Genomic DNA, 19757 nt, shown 5'->3' on the forward strand with positions numbered 1-19757 from the left:
GCTTCCAACATAAGGGCTGGAGGACCAATAAGCTGTCTGTCTGGATCTGCTGGGAGAAACGAACAGCCATTCAGCTGTGTGTCTGGGCTTTACACAGTGAGAGCCTGACCAATCAGCTGTGTTTCTGGGCTTTACACAGTTAGAGCCTGACCAATCAGCTGTCTGTCTGGCTGCACTGAGGGGTGAGCGTCTGCAGAGGCCCAATCAGCGTCTCAGTGCTGCCTGCCGGTGCCGGGGAACTGGTGGTGATTTCCGCTGCAGCGCGTCAGGACCGGACCGTGAACCCGGAGACGGTACACACTGAGGCGGAAAGGAGACACAGGTGAGTCCGAGGATGTGCGCGAGGCCCGGCTCCGGCGGGAGCTGTTCTGAAACGGCAGCGGCGGAATTCACGTCTCTGCGGACGGCGAGTTGTTGTGTCGGTTTCTTACCGGTTGATACGCTGATAGACAATAGAGCGGCTTTGCTTTGCTATTTATCGATGCGGACTGACATGTTGCTGAACAGCAGCCGTCGCCTCGAACCGTTAATTTACATTTAAAGGTCTGGAGTCGCAGCAGAAACATTATTAGATATCTAAATCCTAACCGGATATGTGTGTTTTGATAATAACCGAAAGGTAACGGAAATATGATGACATTGTGATGGAAACGCTGTGCGGAATGCCTCCAAACCGTTTCATTGTTTGATCCAAAGTCTCTAGGGGTTAACTCAGACCGGAGAAAGAGCCAGGATCCTCCAAATACTTGTTAACGCTCCTTTTAACATCACCGGGATGAGACCAGACAAGAGAACGCTTTTATTGAGGCAGAAGTGTATGAAGTGGTGGATTGAAACGCGCCAGGAAGAGGCCGGCACCGTTGATGGCTCTCAGCAATTAGGTAGAAAAATTCGAAATGCATCAGCCATTTACGTCGAGACTCAACTGGCCCCATATGCACCTAAATGGCTGCCTGGCGCCTGACAGCGTAACCAACACTTTACTGTAAGGCCAAGGCTGTATTGAGGCCGAGCGGCGGAGAGTTTGCTGAGCGGCGGATTAACGGAGGTACATGCAGATGACGTTAGAGACCAAATGAGAATCAATATTTCATGTGTGCTGCCTATTCTTCTGCGGAGCTAATTTTCGTGCCCTTCGAGCAGAAATGCTCTCTCCTCTGTTGCTGCACTGCTCCTCAAGATTTCCATGTCACACGCAGATGGTCCACAAATGACTGTTCTCACCGTCTTTGTGATTGTATTCTAGAGTCCCTAAATGAATTCGAATAGTCTTTGAAATGGAGTGGTTAAATGCAATGAAGAGAGAAGATTTGGTCAAATTATGTTCGTGTTATCTTCCCACTAAAAAGGTTACATTTACAGTTAAGGGTTATTTTAAGTTGGAATTGGGGAAAAAACAACTTATAGTCAGAAAAAAACAGTTTGTTGAAATGAGACGATAACTGACAGACAGCAGGAAAGCGGTTGTCATTGCTTTGTCAATTCTTGCCCTGAAACACTTTCCTCAGCAGTGTATCTATAAACCAGCTGTTTGGTTCTGGTCCTGACTCCTTTGTACAGCACCTTTCCAAAACAAGTGCTTTACATAAGACATTTTGCATTTAGGGCATTGTTCTCAAATCAGAAATCTTCACGTGACTGTTGAGGGGGAAAAAAATAGCCCGATAGCCTTTGGTTCTGAGATAAAAGTTGGCAGACCTTGATGCACTCAGCCCTTCACTCACAGTGATAGTGGTGCTGTATGAATGAAAGGTCCCTGCTGTTGAAGAGTGTGAATGAACTGTAGTATTCTCAATTATGGAGTCCTTCCTCTTCCTATTTCCAACTCAGAGTCCCATGGCAGCCCAGTGGCATACAGATGAACACCGGCATACTTATTGCAGATTGTTACAGTACCTCTAGAGTATTATAGTGTAGTTTTTAATGAAAATGAAATCAGTGCAGTTAGGATTTGATATTTTAAATCATCATTCAGCTGGTCCTTACTAAAACAATGCAGATTATTATTAATTTAGTCTTAACATGCACCAGGACATCATAATTGCTTGTAGGGATTTCAAGCTTGTTGTGCTCCTTTTGAAAGTTCTATGGTGTGGAGCTACCATGGAACTGATGTTGATGATTGGGATCAGGTGTGCAGATCCGATGTCAGGATTACCATATCGTTCACCTGGAATCATTGACTGTGCTTACCTTTCTTGTTTATTTGTCCTAAACAGCCAACAGTGTCATTGTTTACTTAACTTTTATATTGGTAAATCGTCATTTTAAGGGTCTTTTAAGGCTCATGTAATGTCTACTCACCCCAATTTCTTCTCACCTTTCTTTTCTCCCTATGTATGGGACTACTTTATGCATGATTTATTGATATGGATTAATATCAAATATGAAGCCCTTTTTTTTAAAGCATGCTGATCATCAGCATCTGTGTAAGAAACTACCCGTTCATTTGTGTTGTAGTGGAGGAGAGCAGAGATCAGTGTTTCCCCTCCCATTATATTAGAGGGGCGCCCTTATATAATTTTATCTAATTGTATTTTCTGAATAGCATCAGATCACAACAGGAGTCAATTAAGGATCCCTTTCCTGTATAACAGCTCTATACTTTGTCCTTTCAGTAAACAAACTAAACAGCCTTATGTTATGTATCTTATTTACACAACAGTATGTAAATTCTATCTCTACATGGTTGCCTGTTTCCAATTCTCAGAAAACTTGACAGTGTTGGAGATTCACTTGTTCAAAGATGGTTTGCGAAATCTTTTGGGAAGAGGCTCCACTCCTAACTGGGGGAAAACGAAACTGAAACTTATTAGAGATCCTTTATTATTTTGTTTGAGAAGAGGATTCACTCCTACAAAAAAACCAAAACAGAATTAAACAAACTAAAATTCTTTCTTTATTTTGTTGTGCTTGAAACCATGAAGTCATTTTTGATTTAACTTTGGACTGTTCCTTAAGGGGGCATTTGACCATTGAAACTTGTAAATATATTCGAGCCAATCCCCACTTTTAAAATTTGTTCAGTGGAATCAGTTGTGAATGTGACTCTTGGACTTGGAAGGACTCAAACATTAAATATTTGATGACTAAACACTTCACCATGGAAACTAACATCACTACAAAGAAGACTAGCTACGGTCGTAATTATGTCCAAAATTTGTCCGCTTGTGATTTCAACCAGCTGTATGTTGGCGGAGCGCCACCTACTGTACCGGGTGTCGTGTTTTTCCCCATTCTTCCCATTCTCCGCTTGTGTAAACGGGGGGACTTCAATACTCTGATTATTCCCTTAACCAGGGAAAGACCATTTTTGGGTTACTGATTTGCATGTAAACGCACTAACTGATTGATCAGCTCCCAGTCTGTCTGTAAGCTTGCCTGTTACAGTACAGACAGATCCCCTACAATGGGTGGGGAAATGCAATCAATGAATCAAATTATTGTTGATATCTTCCCATAGCCTCAGCCTTTGTTTTGAAGCAGCTCAAGTCTGACGCAATGAGAAGCATCCTTTCAGTGTAAACAACATGGCGGCTTCCACCAATGAGATGAGCGCAGCTATGGAGCAAGCCGCTCGATAGCTTTTTTCTCTTGGATCCTTCTGTTGGAATATGGACCAGGCACCTGTAATTGTGCATTTTATCCTTAAATTCATGTAACACAAATGGCAAATATATTTTACCCACATTTTGTTTACTTTCTGAGCATTGCTTCGAGGCTGTTGGCACGTCATACGCTTTGTTGATCTGATTGGTTGATTTGGCCAGTATGTTGGTTATAGATGGTTTATCCAATCAGCAACCAGTATTTTCACCCTTCCCAAAAGTCGGAGGAGTCAGGTTAATCTTCCCATGCAGCTGACATGAATACTATTTTGTAGGAATTCATGATATATCGGCAATCGTATCGGCTAGTGTAAGTAATTTTTTTTTTTAATACAAACCGGATTCCAAAAAAGTTGGGACACTACACAAATTGTGAATAAAAACTGAATGCAATGATGTGGAGATGGCAAATGTCAATATTTTATTCAGAATAGAACGTAGATGACAGATCAAAAGTTTAATCCGAGTAAATGTATCATTTTAAAGGAAAAATATGTTGATTCAAAATTTCACGGTGTCAACAAATCCCAAAAAAGTTGGGACAAGTAGCAATAAGAGGCTGGAAAAGTCAATTTGAGCATAACGAAGAGCTGGAAGACCAATTAACACCAATTAGGTCAATTGGCAACATGATTGGGTATAAAAAGAGCTTCTCAGAGTGGCAGTGTCTCTCAGAAGCCAAGATGGGTAGAGGATCACCAATTCCCACAATGTTGCGCAGAAAGATAGTGGAGCAATATCAGAAAGGTGTTACCCAGCGAAAAATTGCAAAGACTTTGCAGTTATCATCATCAACTGTGCATAATATCATCCGAAGATTCAGAGAATCTGGAACAATCTCTGTGCGTATGGGTCAAGGCCGTAAACCAATACTGGATGCCCGTGATCTCCGGGCCCTTAAACGACACTGCACCACAAACAGGAATGCTACTGTAAAGGAAATCACAGAATGGGCTCAGGAATACTTCCAGAAACCATTGTCAGTGAACACAATCCACCGTGCCATCCGCCGTTGCCAGCTGAAACTCTACAGTGCAAAGAAGAAGCCATTTCTAAGCAAGATCCACAAGCTCAGGCGTTTTAAATGGGCCAGGGATCATTTAAAGTGGAGTGTGGCAAAATGGAAGACTGTTCTGTGGTCAGACGAGTCACGATTTGAAGTTCTTTTTGGAAATGTGGGACGCCATGTCATCCGGACCAAAGAGGACAAGGACAACCCAAGTTGTTATCAACGCTCAGTTCAGAAGCCTGCATCTCTGATGGTATGGGGTTGCATGAGTGCGTGTGGCATGGGCAGCTTGCATGTCTGGAAAGGCACCATCAATGCAGAAAAATATATTCAGGTTCTAGAACAACATATGCTCCCATCCAGACGTAATCTCCTTCAGGGAAGACCCTGCATTTTTCAACAAGATAATGCCAGACCACATTCTGCATCAATCACAACATCATGGCTGCGTAGGAGAAGGATCCGGGTACTGAAATGGCCAGTCTGCAGTCCAGATCTTTCACCTATAGAGAACATTTGGCGCATCATAAAGAGGAAGGTGCGACAAAGGAGGCCCAAGACGATTGATTAGTTAGAGGCCTGTATTAGACAAGAATGGGAGAGCATTCCTATTTCTAAACTTGAGAAACTGGTCTCCTCAGTCCCCAGACGTCTGTTGAGTGTTGTAAGAAGAAGGGGAGATGCCACACAGTAGTGAAAATGGCCTTGTCCCAACTTTTTTGGGATTTGTTGACACCATGAAATTTTGAATCAACATATTTTTCCCTTAAAATGATACATTTTCTCAGTTTAAACTTTTGTTCAGTGATTTATGTTCTATGTTCTAAAAAGAAGTATGTTAATTGCAGTATGCAATGCTTGCAAGGTTGAATTAATGCGAGGAGGATGCCGTGCCAAATCCTTCAACACCACCAATTTGATCATTCATATTAAGAACCTCCATGCAGAACAAGGAGGTTCAACAAACAATATCAGGAGCAAAATAGCAGACAGTCTAAACCAGGGGTCACCAACGCGGTGCCCGCGGGCACCAGGTCGCCCGTAAGGACCAGATCAGTCGCCCGCTGGCCTGTTCTAAAAATAGCTCAAATAGCAGCACTTACCAGTGAGCTTTTATATATATAGATTTATTTATTTAGCTATTCTTGTTTAAATCACACTTACATGTAACAAATGACAATACATATATATAAACACTTAAAATGTAAAGTGTTTTTTGTGTTTAATATAAATTAACTCTGACCTAGTATAGTTCAAAGGTCAGTATTGTGCGCATGACCAAAACGTAGCATTTGTTGCGCTCTTACAAACCAGCTAACGTTAGCGGACGCAGCAAATATGAGGAGAAGAGTTACCCCAAAAAATGTCAGAAAAAAGAAAGAAAACATATAATAAGACGAATGGGAGGTAGAGTTTTTTTTTTACCACTGTGAGAGGATCCTGCGTGTGTTTCATTTGCGGGGCAACTGTGGCAATAGCAAAGCGGCACAATGTGGAGAGACATTTCACTATGTGTCACACAAGCTACCATGCTAACTATCCACCGGGCAGCGCACTGCGCACAGAAAAGGCTCGCGAGTTAAAGGCAGCTTTGTGCAAACAGCAGTCTTTTTTCACTAGACCGGTTAAAAACTCCCAAAAAGCAACCGAAGCCTCGTTTAGAGCTACGCAATTCTTGATGAAGAAAAAGAAGGCATTTACAGACGGGGAGGTTGTCAAAGAAGCAATGATGATAATTGCTAAAACTGTGCTTGAAGACGAGAAGTATTGAACCGATGTACTCTCGAGTCTCTCCGATGTTCAACTCGGGGCAACTACAATGGTAAGAAGAGTGTCAGCGATGTCTGGGAACTTGACGTGTGACGAGTCGATGGACAGCAGCAGTACGCCGCAGCTGATGGTCTTTATCCGGATGGTGTTTGATGATTTCTCCACAAAAGAAGAACTTCTGATACTACTGCCCCTGAAGACCCGAATTTTGCAACGTTTTTTTGTCACTTTTGGATGAAATCAAAGAGTTCATGCAGTCCAGAGGTGAGGACACCATGCTGCTGGAGGACACTGAGTGGATACTTGACCTTGCATTTTTAACGGACATTACTGGAAAACTGAACAGTTTGAACTGTGAGCTGCAAGGCAAAGGTAAAACTGTCGCCGATATGGTAAGTGCTTTAAATGCATTTAAAGCTAAGATGAACCTTTTCTCTGTGCATTTACAGAGAAAAAAAGTGCAGCACTTTCCCTCTGTGCAGATGGTGCTGAAAGACAATGCTTCTGCATCTGAGGCTTTTGACAAAGTTGCAGAAAAGTACTCTCAGGTCATAAACAGAGTTGGGCAAGAGTTTGAGAACAGGTTTTGTGACCTGGATCAGCTTGAGCCATGTATGTCGTTCATTTCTAATCCTTTCATGAACGTGGACATATCATGCATTGCTGAGCAGTTAAGTGCAACATTCAGCCTGGATGCTGAACAGGTGGAGATTGAAATTGTAACACTGCAAAATGACCTCCACCTCAAAGCCCACCAGGCTGCAGCAAACTTTTGGTGCCTTGTTGACACAGAAAAGTACAGTGGTGTATGTGCAGCAGCTATGAAGGTTGCAAGCCTGTTTGGTTCAACTTATCTTTGTGAATCAGCCTTTTCTGACATGAACTTCATCAAGAACAAACACAGAACACGCCTCACTGATGCACATCTGCAAGACTCACTCAGAGTTGCAGTGTCAAGTTACACACCAGAGTACAACACACTAGTTGACAGCATGCAATGCCAGGCTTCCCACTAACTGACAAAGAAAACTGATAACAGATTTGGTGTCCAGTTCAAAGTGTGACATGATTTATTTAAAAATTTGAGAGTTGACTTTTGTATTTTACATGAGTTATTATTTGTACAAACATGGTGCAAAGTAATTCATGATTTGTTAAAAAACGTTAGTGGCTAGCTAGTTAAAATGGGATATTGTGATTTCACAAGACTGTCTTAGAAGTGATAATTTGAAAATGTTCAATTTGAAAAAATGTGCACTTAGAGAAAATATAAAAATAAAGTGTTGCATATTGATATTTATCTGTTTCTATATATATTTATTGTGAGAAATCATTGAGATGATCAGTGTTTCCGCAAAGATAAATATTAATTATTAATAATAACATAGAGTTAAAGGTAAATTGAGCAAAACTATTTCTGGCAATTTATTTAAGTGTGTATCAAACTGGTAGCCCTTCGCATTAATCAGTACCCAAGAAGTAGCTCTTGGTTTCAAAAAGGTTGGTGACCCCTGGTCTAAACCATCCCCGGGAATGAGAGTCCACTGCTGTATTGGAAAAGTAACATGTCTTGCTTCCGTGCCACAGCGTGGCGCAAGTACCTCTCATGTCGACAGTGAACGTCTTTTCTCTGCTGCAGCACATGTTCTCGATGAAAGTGAAATAGGATTCTTTGCGAGAAAGCAGAAATGCTTCTCTTTGTCATAATTAAGTTGTCCTAGACATGGAGACAATCTTTCAGTTAACTTTGAGGACATTATGTTTGTAAATGTGCAAGGACTACAGTGTCAGTACACAGAATATGATTATCATAGAAACTACTTTAATACAGATCATATCGACGTCTGTAATTTTCGGTCATAACAGAAATGTTAATATTGGTTAACGGCATCGGCCAAAGTTTTTCATTTCGTAAAGTAAATTTTGAGCTATCAGCCTGGTGAAGGAGGTTAGTCAGACACTGTCCACTCAGTTCAGGAGCTGCTGAAAGGTGGCTAAGACAGGCATAGATGTTTACGTAAGATGGAATCAGTGTGAATTGTATGACAGAATTCTTTAAAAAACAAAGCATTTGAATACTGATTTGTACATCGATTACCATGGCAATGGTCGTGGTACGAAGCATTCAGGTCAGCCCTGCTAAATCCAGATTGCTGCATAGTAGTACCACCTTCTCAAGTTGAGCCTTTTAATCTTTCATATGAAGTCCTAAATCTGTATATTAAACAAAATAAGCCTCTCCGTCGAGGTTCATTCTCTCAACTTGGTCCAATCGTACTCACGGGAGTTGCCATCTTGTCAGACTTTAACGCCTCATTTCCTCTTACCAAAAGAGGGCATTGATGTGGGAGGGAGGAAGATATGTCCAACTGACTGACGTTTACCTCCGAGGAGAAGTGAAGGCCAGCAGCTAGCTGTCACTCAAGAGGCAACGGCCCTAATTATTCATAAACTTTAACCTCCAATAAAATAAAAACTAGCCTGGTCCAAAAAAATCTAATGATGCTGTGAAAACAGCCTGTTTAACATGGGGGTGAATGAGGAACTGCTCTATTATGAAACCTGTCCCTAGTGGACACTCAGAGAACTGATATTTTTGGCACTTCCTGGAGAGTGTGTGTGTGTGTGTGTGTGTAAAAATTCAATATTTATAAACCGAAACTGCAAATGTGGTGTCAGAAATACCGGAAACAACTATCAATGTGTTGTAAACAATCTAAGGAATAAAATACACCTTCTTTGTAGCTTCTGTGTTGAAAGGAGGCACAGTTTCAACTTCTCTCAAGCTCTTTTAATCATTTTTCTTTCATGTGAACACATGAATGGCTTTGAAGAGGGACTGTTTGTATTGTCTGCTGATTTTAGGCATGTCAAGATCACATGACATTCTTTTCAAGCATGCATATAGTTTTTCTAATGTTGTCCAAATTAGAAGTTTAGGTAGCTGTGGCCCAAAATAGGCAGAGTTAAGTGTTCCAAAAGCGTAACCTGAAACTTTTCGACAGGGTCTGAAATTAACTTTTTCCCTCACCGGCCATGGTGGTGGGTAGATGATGTCTCTAGCATACTGGCGACACACATAGAACAGCTCATTACAACATCATCGTGCTGTAGTCGTTTGAACATTTTCTTTTACCGTGTCCTTCCTAGAGATGTCCCGATACCAAAAATTCAGTAGTCGGTCCCACTACCAGTGAAATTACACCAGAAAAGGATTTTCTAAGATCCCATTTACTTAAACATGAACTTCTTTATCAGCAAATTTTCAAAATATATTCTTTAACAGACATACAGAATATAACATAACAGAATACAGTACAACTCTTGGTCGTAGTGCAACAACTTAACTTTTGGAGAATGCACTAGGGCTGTAACGGTTCACAAAATCCACTGTTCGGTTCATATCACGGTTTAGGGGTCACGGTTTTAAAGATTTAGAAAAGGTTTTGAAAAGATTCTAAAAATACCATGTATCAGATCTATAGCCTAATAATTACATTCTTTTTTAATCGGATATTCTTAAGGACATATCATGCAAAAACTGAAATAATTAGGCAGCTTGTTCAGGTATTACTGTAAAAATCTTAAATTAAGGTGAAGTGAGATTTTGAAACAGTAGGAGAGACATTGCTGCATTTACGCGTTTATATATTTGGCAAAAGGGGTAAACAATGGTTTGCATTCTAGGTAAGAATACAAACACTTATTCATTATCACATCTTTAAAAAAATAAGAAAATATGTTTTCTATCACTAAAATAGGCACAAACAGGAATCACTGAACTGACTGAAATAGGCTACATCAGGGCTATTCAATTAATTTGGAATTGGGGCCGGTTGACGGAAATTATCCAAAATGAGGGGCTGGAAGAATATGAGCATCACTAATGGATATTGTTAAACAATGCAGCGACATAGGAGTGCATACAGTATATTGTCTTTATTTTATCAATGTAAATATTAGTCATCGACCTCAAAGTGCAACAAGCTTGTCAAAAAAACAATCCTTGTTAAATGAACAAACCTGTTAACCAGAGGTTTACACTCAATATTTGGACTAAAGTAAAGTTTAAGGCTCTTGTCCTTTACTTGACTATTTTATTGACATGCTACAAATCAGTGGAAATATTCTACTTTTTACTCCACTACATTTATCTGATTACTTCAGTTACTAGTTACTTTACCAGGCTTACAAGCACATATGAAACATTAGTTTAGTCATCGTAAACTGGACTGACAAAAATTAACGTAACAGAGTAGCATGATTTTTCTGAAAATGCCTTCTCAATCTATCCTCTTTACACACCGATATGGCTGCAGAGTAAACACAGGCGAGCTGTTGCCAAGACGATTCAGAAACCCACAAAGAAGAGTGTAACGGGAGCGTGCATTGTAGCCTCGCGCCTACAGTGAGTGCGTGGAGCAAGTCTGAGCGCTGAGACAGTATCGCTGAGGTAGATACGAAAAAGGACACTACGTTGCACCTCACAAACCAAGCGGTAAACACGTGTCCCGAACTGTGACAAGCGTACTGAACAGGACAAATTTTTTAAATAAACCGTTCCACCCCTAGATTTATTCATTTATTTGATAAGACTGACTGAAATGTAAAGAGCCGTGCTAACTGATCAGCCGAGGCTGCATTACTATGAGGTACAGGCTAACGTTAAACCTACAGCAAGTATGCTACATGAGATAAGGCATTATTGCAGCAGATGTGTCCATTAGCCGTGCCATACACCATGTAATGTGCAGAGGCGGGCCATACTATTAGGCAAACCAGGCATTTGCCTGGATCCCCGGGCCCCATACAAGGCCATTTGGGGCCCCCAAAATGTCCAATTTATATTTTGTTCCCATATTTATTGTTTTTATAAAAATCTCTTCACAATAACATTGTCGAGATGTCTAATTTGATCAATTACTCATGTTTTGACGTTTTTTCTTTTAACCGTGCACCCCCCTTCAGCCTGCACTAGATGGACTATTCCATGTTACGCATCACGCTGCACGTCTGCGGAAATGATCACGGCATAAAATTCAAAACAGTAAATAGCGGTGAGAGAGAGGGGGGAGATAAACCGAGACAGAAATGATGCGAATATACGAAAGTGGGTCACAGAAGAAGAGGGACCAAAGGCAGGAGTTTGTTTCAAAGCCGTCAAAGCTATCAAGCTTTTTTACAGGAACCGCGATGGCAGCGGGACAAGAGCAGCTGTCTACACCGTTTGGTAAACGGGTAACGATACAGCTGAAGCTCTTACCGATGACAGCTCAGAGATGAAGACAAACTGAGAGAGAGGAGAAAAAACAAGCTCAGAGATGAAGACAAACTGAGAGAGAGGAGAAAAAACAAGCTCAGAGACAGGACAGAGGAACCATTAAAGCATTCAGAAACAAGTGAGGAAGAGAACAGCCCAGTAAGACGAGACAGGCAAAGAAAGAGTGAAGAGGTCAATGATGACATATTAGGTTAACAGCCTGTGTAATGTTTCACCATAACCAATCTTATTGTGTTGTGTGCTATACTCTTGGTATGTTGGATTTAATGAAAAGTTATGAAAAACAAAATTAGGCTCCTGGATTCACATGGTCTCTTTATATAAATGACATGGCTGTTATTAGCAGCAAATGCACAAATAAACACATTAGAAAATGCTTTCTGAATTTGAAAAAAATTTGATCCCTGCAGTTTACTTCCACATGGGGTTTGTTATGCCTGTGAGTTTCACTTCTTCGTGACCTCCTACTTCTGAATGCAAGTATGACTGAAACACCTGCTATACTGCCCCCAAAACTCACAGTGCCTCTGTTTCCGGTGCCTCAAAAAAAATAGGCACGGTTGGTGATTTTTTTTATTTTAGAATTGAAAGGTATTGCAAGTATCTGTTCCCATCTCTAGTCCTTCCCCTTCTTTCTCCTCCATTTTTTCGGTGCTGTGCTTTGGTTTAGAAGTCTGGCTGACTTCCAGGCGCGTCACAAGCTAGTGAAAACATCCAGGGCTGTAGCCCATAAGTTAGAGATCTTTTAAGACAGAAATTTTTGAAATTGGGCTGATGGAAAATGCAATTGTGAGTGTAGTTTAAGAAGGAAAGGAAAGACAGGTCATCACAGACACCAGCAGCCTGAATGAGACATAAGAACAGCCTACAGCCTCTGAAACACTGACATGCACCGACTTGATGTCAAGTGGACAGGGTTGAATCCACTGCAGGTCCTGAAACTGTGCAAACTAGAAGACATCACTGCTCCGACGGACGTTTTCTCTCCCGACCGGTGTTTGGGTTTAACTAGTGACCCGTTAACTGGACACTTTTGGCTGTAGGTACTCTAGGTTAATTGGATCAAAAGTGTGACTATCAAATGAAATATTTGAAAAAGAAAATTAATAAAGAAAAATTACTAAAAATTCATAACTTTAATCTATTAAAAACTTCACACGGAGAACCAATTAAATGTAGGGCCTTGACTCTTCAGATTGAGATTGAGTTTTCTCAATAAACTTATCGTGCATCAAGTTAATATTAGCTATCACCAATAATTATCAAAGATAATAATAAAAATTACTCTAGTTAAACCATAGTTCCTCGGGGCACTAAATGGTAAATGGACTTGTACTTATATAGCGCCTTTCTAGTCATCTGACTACTCAAGGTGCTTCACAGTGTCTGTCACATTCACCCATTCACACAGACATTCACACTGATGGCAGTGGACATCTACATACCATCTAATCTGATCTAACCATTCACACCACATTTACACACCCATGCGCAGCACGGGGAGCAATTCGGGGTTTAGTGTCTTGCCCAAGGACACTTCGACATGTGGACCAGGGGGAGATGGGGATCGAACCACCAATCTCTCGAACAGAGGACGACCCACTCTGCCACCAAGCCACAGCCGCCCCACTACCGATAAATGTAATAGTTATCTCAGTTGAAGGATTTAAAAGTTCTTTTCTTAGTAGAGGCTGGCTCATTCATCTTTGTGTAATATTAAATAAACAGACATATTGTAAACAATTATTTATTAATAAATGCACATACAAAACACACAATAAACTAACTAAAGCTAACAGCATTCTTATTCCGGTTATGTGTGGGTAGTCTGTTCAAATGTTGAACTGTTGCTTCAATGCCAGTGGCTGGTCCTTGTGAAGGTGTCAGCTGCGTTTTGTACATGCAACCACATAAAAGTCTACTGTACTGGGCTATTTTCATCATCATTATGTTTTTTTATTTTTTATATTAGACGGAACAGAGGTCCGGGGCTATTCCCAAAAGATCCGGGGCTTTAGCCCCTAATGCCCAGGTCTAAGTACATGCCTGCTGACTTATTTTAAATATTGCCACATAACGACCTATTTACTTGGTTAACAATCAAAACATGCCTTTTTAAGACGCCAGACATGCACTTCACGATCAAGCCTAGTAAGACTACTGCCGCTGTTGCCAGATTGGACTTTTATCAGCCAAAAGATTTGGGCGGTTTTGTCAGGGTTTTGTGTCTGGCTTGGAAATGTAATCTCAATTCGGCAGGCCTGACTGCAGCGCGTGTGCATCGAGAACACATACCATGTTCACGCTTCACAACAACAAACCAAGCTAATGTAGCTGCATGTATGGCTGAAGATGAAAATGAGTGAACAAATAGCACCATGAGACAAAAGACAAACTCTACCAGTCTCTGAATCGACGTTGTTAGCTAAATATGGATCATTCCATCGCACTGATGGTGGTTTGGCTTCGAAAACTCTGATGCTGCTCAAAAGACGCCAATCTGCAAACTATGTATGAAAGCGGTTGACATAAAAGACAGCTATACAATGAACTTGTTTCACCATCTAAGAATTAACCACTGCACAGGATATGAAGAATATTTGATAGATTCAAGATTCAAGATTCAAGAAGCTTTATTTATCCCGAGGGAAATTATTTTGCAACAGTTTCAATACAAAGGTGGAAAAGGATCAGAGTAACAATAAGCATAAACATAAATCAAATCAAAATAAAGCTAACGTCAGATAAATCAAGCAATGAACCAAGTGTGACAGAGTGCAACAGACATCGTGGTTAAGCGTTATACAATATACAACAATATGCGCTGTGCAGTTTAGCAGCAGATTGAAATAAAATAAGTACAAACTAGATAAGTGAGAAGGAGTGATAAGTTATAAGTGTAGCAGCATTTCGTACTTAAGTAAGTTACAGTAAACCACTGTGAAATGTAGCAGCATGTCCTAAAGCACAGTAAGTGTATCAGCAGATAGTTACAGTACCATTAATAAATAGATAAAGTGATGTAGTGGTGATATAAAGAGACAGTGTAAAGTGTAGCAGCAGTAAGTTACAGTACCACAAATAAGTGATGTAGTGGTGGTATAAAGTGACAGTGTAGTATAGCAGCATTACTTACTGAACTAAGTGACAGTACAACTGAATAAAGTGGTGCAGTGATGGTATAAAGTGACATTTTCAGGATACAGTGTCTCCACTGTTCCTTACCTGACTGGGGTTGAGCGCAACCGGCCAGGTACCGACAAGAAAACACCTTAGAGCAGTTAAATGTGTCTCCACATTGTAATGTTCATGCCTTGTAGTTCAAATATGTATTGTTTACATTTGAATAAAATGCTCTCATGATAGATTTTGTTGGTCATCAATATTTTATAAAGTCAGTCCTATAAGCCGCTTTGAAATGGTGTCCCTATACTTGCGCCGTTTGATCTCAACACTTATTATTTATATTATCATTAACATCTAATGTACTATTAACAAGAGCGAGCTGGTAGATTTTTGAGGGATGCTAAATATCGTCGATAATCGTTATCGGCAAAATCACCAAAAATATCTGGATATTGATTTTTGTCAATATCGCACACCTCTACCATTAACACACTTACAGAAATTAGCTTTACAGAAATTAGCTTTGCGATATCATCCTAACAAGAAAAATAACTCCTATAGTGAGTATAACTGCGCCAACCACGAGGAAAATAGCTACTGCTTAGTGTTAATTTGTATTGTTGCAATATTTACTAATTTACAATACGTTTTTTAAATTAAAGAGTGTTGGCTCAATGCCAGTGCTAATGGAAATGGAAATTATCATTGCAATTGCGACCCCATCCTAACACAAGATCCAGTTTAAGTTATAAAACGACAAGTAGTGGCATATGCTTACTGTCAAAATGCTTTAAAATGACAAATGACTGACAAACAAACCACAGAACATATTGATTGACATTTATTTATTCATAGTGGAATCAGTGATGGTTGTAACATTACCACTCACAAAGAAAGGCTGACTTGTTTGGCCACCTTCTTCCTGATCTTTCATGTGAAATATCAAGTATGAAGAAACGTCGCTGTATCACCATGGCAACTTTGCTTTCAACCAAACCTGGTCAGGAGAATGTTTTCAGCTCAGACTTAGAGCTAAGACCTATACTTTTGGGTCGGCTACTTAATGCTAAGCACAGCTTCAAAGACTTCCTTTATAAGAGACACAGTTCCCTTCAGAGGGTTTTCAGTAATTGATCGTCCTTGTTGGACCTTATGTTGGCAATGCTACACAGAGAAGCTTTGCACTTAGTGTTGCGCAGTGTCTGTTTCCCGGCGATTCTTTGCCATGGGTCCATATTTGCACGTATGCAGTTGGTGATGCCAAAAATCTGAGCAAAAATATGGTGTGCTGTGCTATCCGCAGAGTTGTAGCTGCGCTCAATAAGTTTGTGATGTTTCTGAGTTTGTTGCCCACTCAAAATGTAAAGGAAGGATTTTTCAGTGTTTCAGGTAAAAGAAAACCTCTGCCTCCGTTAGACAGTGGTAGAGTGGAGGCAGAGCATCAGTCTTGACATTGTGCGTGTGGAGTTTGTCTCCCATACGATGTGCAGTTATGTGTAGTAAATCCAATTCTTATGTCATGGAAAACATATTCACTAAATGTTATGGACTTATGGCCAGTGTAGTGTATTACACCTATGCATTCCCTGAAATATAAAATAAAGCAAGTTGGACATTTTTGCATTTTTAAATCATCACTCTATTGGGATTAATGACGATGAATTCTGCATTTGGCATAGTTATTTTTAGACAATCTGTGGAATCTTTTCACTTATGGATTTACCCAATCTGCTAATTTTTTTATTGCCAGCATTAGTATTTGAACGCGCTTTGAAACTAAAGCAGAAACCTTGGCTTGACAAATTTACTCTTAAGTGAGCTTTGTGGTATCGTTTAACTCTGATGGAGAGTTTCGTATTTGTCGATCAAGGTTATCAAAAGAAGGCCTTGGTATGTTCAGCGCGCTTCGTAGTGCACCACTCAGCTATAGTCCTGTTTATCTTCTGTGTTCCTGCTGACTTCGCTCCATATTATCTCTGCTGATTAAATAGAGTTGGTATAGCAGCTGCCACTGTTTCTGTCTCGTTGGTTGACTTTTCAGACACATTATTGTGTCATCCTGTTAAATTAACAAGTCTTAACGCTAGACACAATGACTGATCATGTTAGCTGCTTTGTTCCGTCATTAACCTTAATGTTTATTATTAGACGCCAGCGCATGGGTGTCAAACTGATTCAGTAAAGGGCCGCTGTGGCTGCAGGTTTTCATTCCAACCTAGCGAGAACGCACCTGATCAGTTTGACACCTTGCACTGGCGGCTTGTTTACATCCTTAGCCTTTCCCTGGTTGTTGGTGTCGTATTCTAAATTCTTCAAAACGGCACTTTGCTTTGTTCATTTTCTACTAAAACTGGTCTGAAGGTCCTCCAGCAGCAGCTCAGTGTTTAGCTTTAGCTTCTGTCTTTTTTTGTCTGCAGTGCTGTTGGGTCAGCTGCAGGAGGCAAATATTGCCTTATTGATGGCAAAAGTATCAATACTTTTGCAAGTTAGTATCTAATCCGATACTAATTTTTAGAGTAGAGTATTTTTTTGGACAACCCTAGTAATAATAATAATAATAATAATAATAATAATAATAATAATAATAATAGATCGATTTTATATAGCGCTTTTCTCAGTACTCAAAGACAATTTACACATAAAAAAATAGGCATACACTTTTTGATTTTTAATAAATTTGCAAAAAATTCTACGATTCTGTGTTTTTCTGTCAAAATGAGGGCTGTGTACATTAATGAGGGAAAAACACTTAAATGATTTTAGCAAATGGCTGCAAATGAACAAAGTGTGAGAAATTTAAGCAAGTCTGAATACTTCCCGTACCCACTGTATACATCTGATCTCTTCTCCTCTGGAAAAAAGGCAATCCGTTAAAACGGGGAGAAAGGGCAGATGATGTATGCAGGATCTTCTTCTCTGTCTCACTGCTGTACCTTTCTTAGAGATCTTTCTTGATTGCATTCTTGATCTTGGTGATCAGGGTGAATCTCCAGTGGTGTCTGTCATGATCTGTAGAAATTTTCTGGTTCCGACGCTGTGACGAGTCAGCCAGCAACAGTCGCTCCCTCTCTTTTCCGCACTTTTTAGCTATTTTATCTTATTTACTATCTTTTTATTAGTGCCTTTTTCCTGTAAGTAGTTGTGCTAACCTTAGCCAAATATGTTCGTTAACTTTCTTACATGTTTTATGTCCGTTTGTCTCATTCTTGTGACTATTTTTGCCGACCGTGTCTCCGCCTGGACGCAACAATGCGGCGGCTCCATTGTTTACACCCGTGAACAGCTGTTGTCGCTAGCACCAACGGCGCTAATGCGGGAGAGGCCTGAAATCCCCACAGAACTGAGGAGAAAGTACACGGGATGTAAGGCTGGACGTAAACACCGGGAAAAGAAGAGGAGATATAAACCATCTCTCCCTTCCATCACCATGGGGAACGTGAGGTCGCTGGCTAATAAGATGGAAGAGCTGGCGGGCCTGGTGAAGACTCAGTGGATGTATCGTGTGAGCAGTGTGATGTGTTTCACGGAGACGTGGCTCCATGAAGACATCCCGGACTCTAACGTAACTGTGGACGGCTTTCAGACTGTTCGGGCGGACAGGAGTCACCGTGAGAGTGGCAAGAGGAAAGGTGGGGGACTTAATATTCTTATTAACAACAAGTGGTGTCATCCTGGACACGTTATTGTAAAGGAGCGTGTGTGCAGCCCGGACATTGAGCTGCTTGCCGTGCGCCTGCGGCCATATTATCTGCCAAGGGAGTTTTCACACGTGATCGTCCTGGTTGTTTACATTCCTCCGACTGCATAATGCAGCGCACGCAAGTGACGACATCCACACCGTCGTCGCGGGCCTTCAGACACGGCACCCAGACGCATTCATTGCAATATCTGGGGACTTCAACCACATCACTCTGGCTGCAACACTGCCCACTTTCAAGCAATTTGTGGACTGTCCCACCAGGGAAAACAAGACACTGGACTTGCTGTATGCCAATGTTCAGGAGGCTTACAGCTCCACTGCTCTTCCTCCTCTTGGAAGATCAGACCACAACCTCATCCACCTGCAGCCCCTGTATAAGCCCCAAGTCCAGCGGCTTCCTGTGACCACCAGGACTGTGAGGAGATGGTCACAAGAGACTGATGAAGCTTTACAGGGCTGCTTTGAACTCACAGACTGGGGTTTGCTCTGTGATTCACATGGAGAGGACCTTGATGATCTCACAGACTGCATAGCAGAGTACATCAATTTCTGTGCGGACAGCGTTGTTCCTACAGTGACTGTACGCTGTTTCCCAAATAACAAGCCTCGGGTCACCAGAGACATCAAGGTCCTGCTGAATGCAAAGAAGAGGGCCTTCAGAGAAGGGGACAGAGAGCAGATGAGGCAGGTCCAGAGGGAGCTGAAGGAGAGGATCCAACAGGGCAAAGACACCTACAGGAGGAAGCTGGAGCACAAACTCCAGCAGAACTACTTAAAGGACGTGTGGAGCGGCATGAGGAGCATCACTGGCTACAAACCATCTGGTAGCCAGACAGTAGGTGGTACTGAACGTGCCAATGAGCTGAATCTGTTCTTCAAAAGATTTGATGAAAGGGCTCTGGACCACCCCCCGACGGCTCCTCCACAACCATCCACCTCCAAACCTCCAGCCCTGTTGACACCCCCCCCTCAATTCCTTCTTGACTTTGCCCTACCTGTCCCCTCCCCCCCACCACCACCTTTCTCCACCCCTACCAACACACACAGCAGACAGACCCTCACTCAAAGACCCCCCACTGCAGAGCAGGTGAGGAAGGAGCTGTGCAGACTCCGCCCAGGCAAGGCAGCAGGTCCCGACGGTGTCAGCCCGAGGGTCCTCAAAGCATGTGCAACCCAGCTGAGTGGAGTCCTGCAGCACATCTTCAACCTCAGCCTGAGTCTTGAGAAGGTCCCTGGAAGACATCCTGCCTGGTACCAATACCG

The 19757-nt window shown here is 41.4% G+C and overlaps 1 protein-coding gene across 1 annotated transcript in view; it reads left to right on the plus strand.

Moving 5' to 3' along the window:
• The first annotated feature begins 229 nt into the window (after window positions 1-229).
• Window positions 230-19757, plus strand: part of gatad2b (GATA zinc finger domain containing 2B) — a 117325-nt gene continuing 97797 nt past the window's right edge. The window contains exon 1 of the mRNA XM_083925399.1: window positions 230-322. The gene's annotated coding sequence lies outside the window, so the exon portion shown is untranslated. The remainder of the gene's footprint in view (window positions 323-19757) is intronic.

This window comes from Echiichthys vipera (genome assembly GCF_963691815.1).
Source record: "Echiichthys vipera genome assembly, chromosome: 13".
Lineage (NCBI taxonomy): Eukaryota > Metazoa > Chordata > Actinopteri > Perciformes > Trachinidae > Echiichthys > Echiichthys vipera.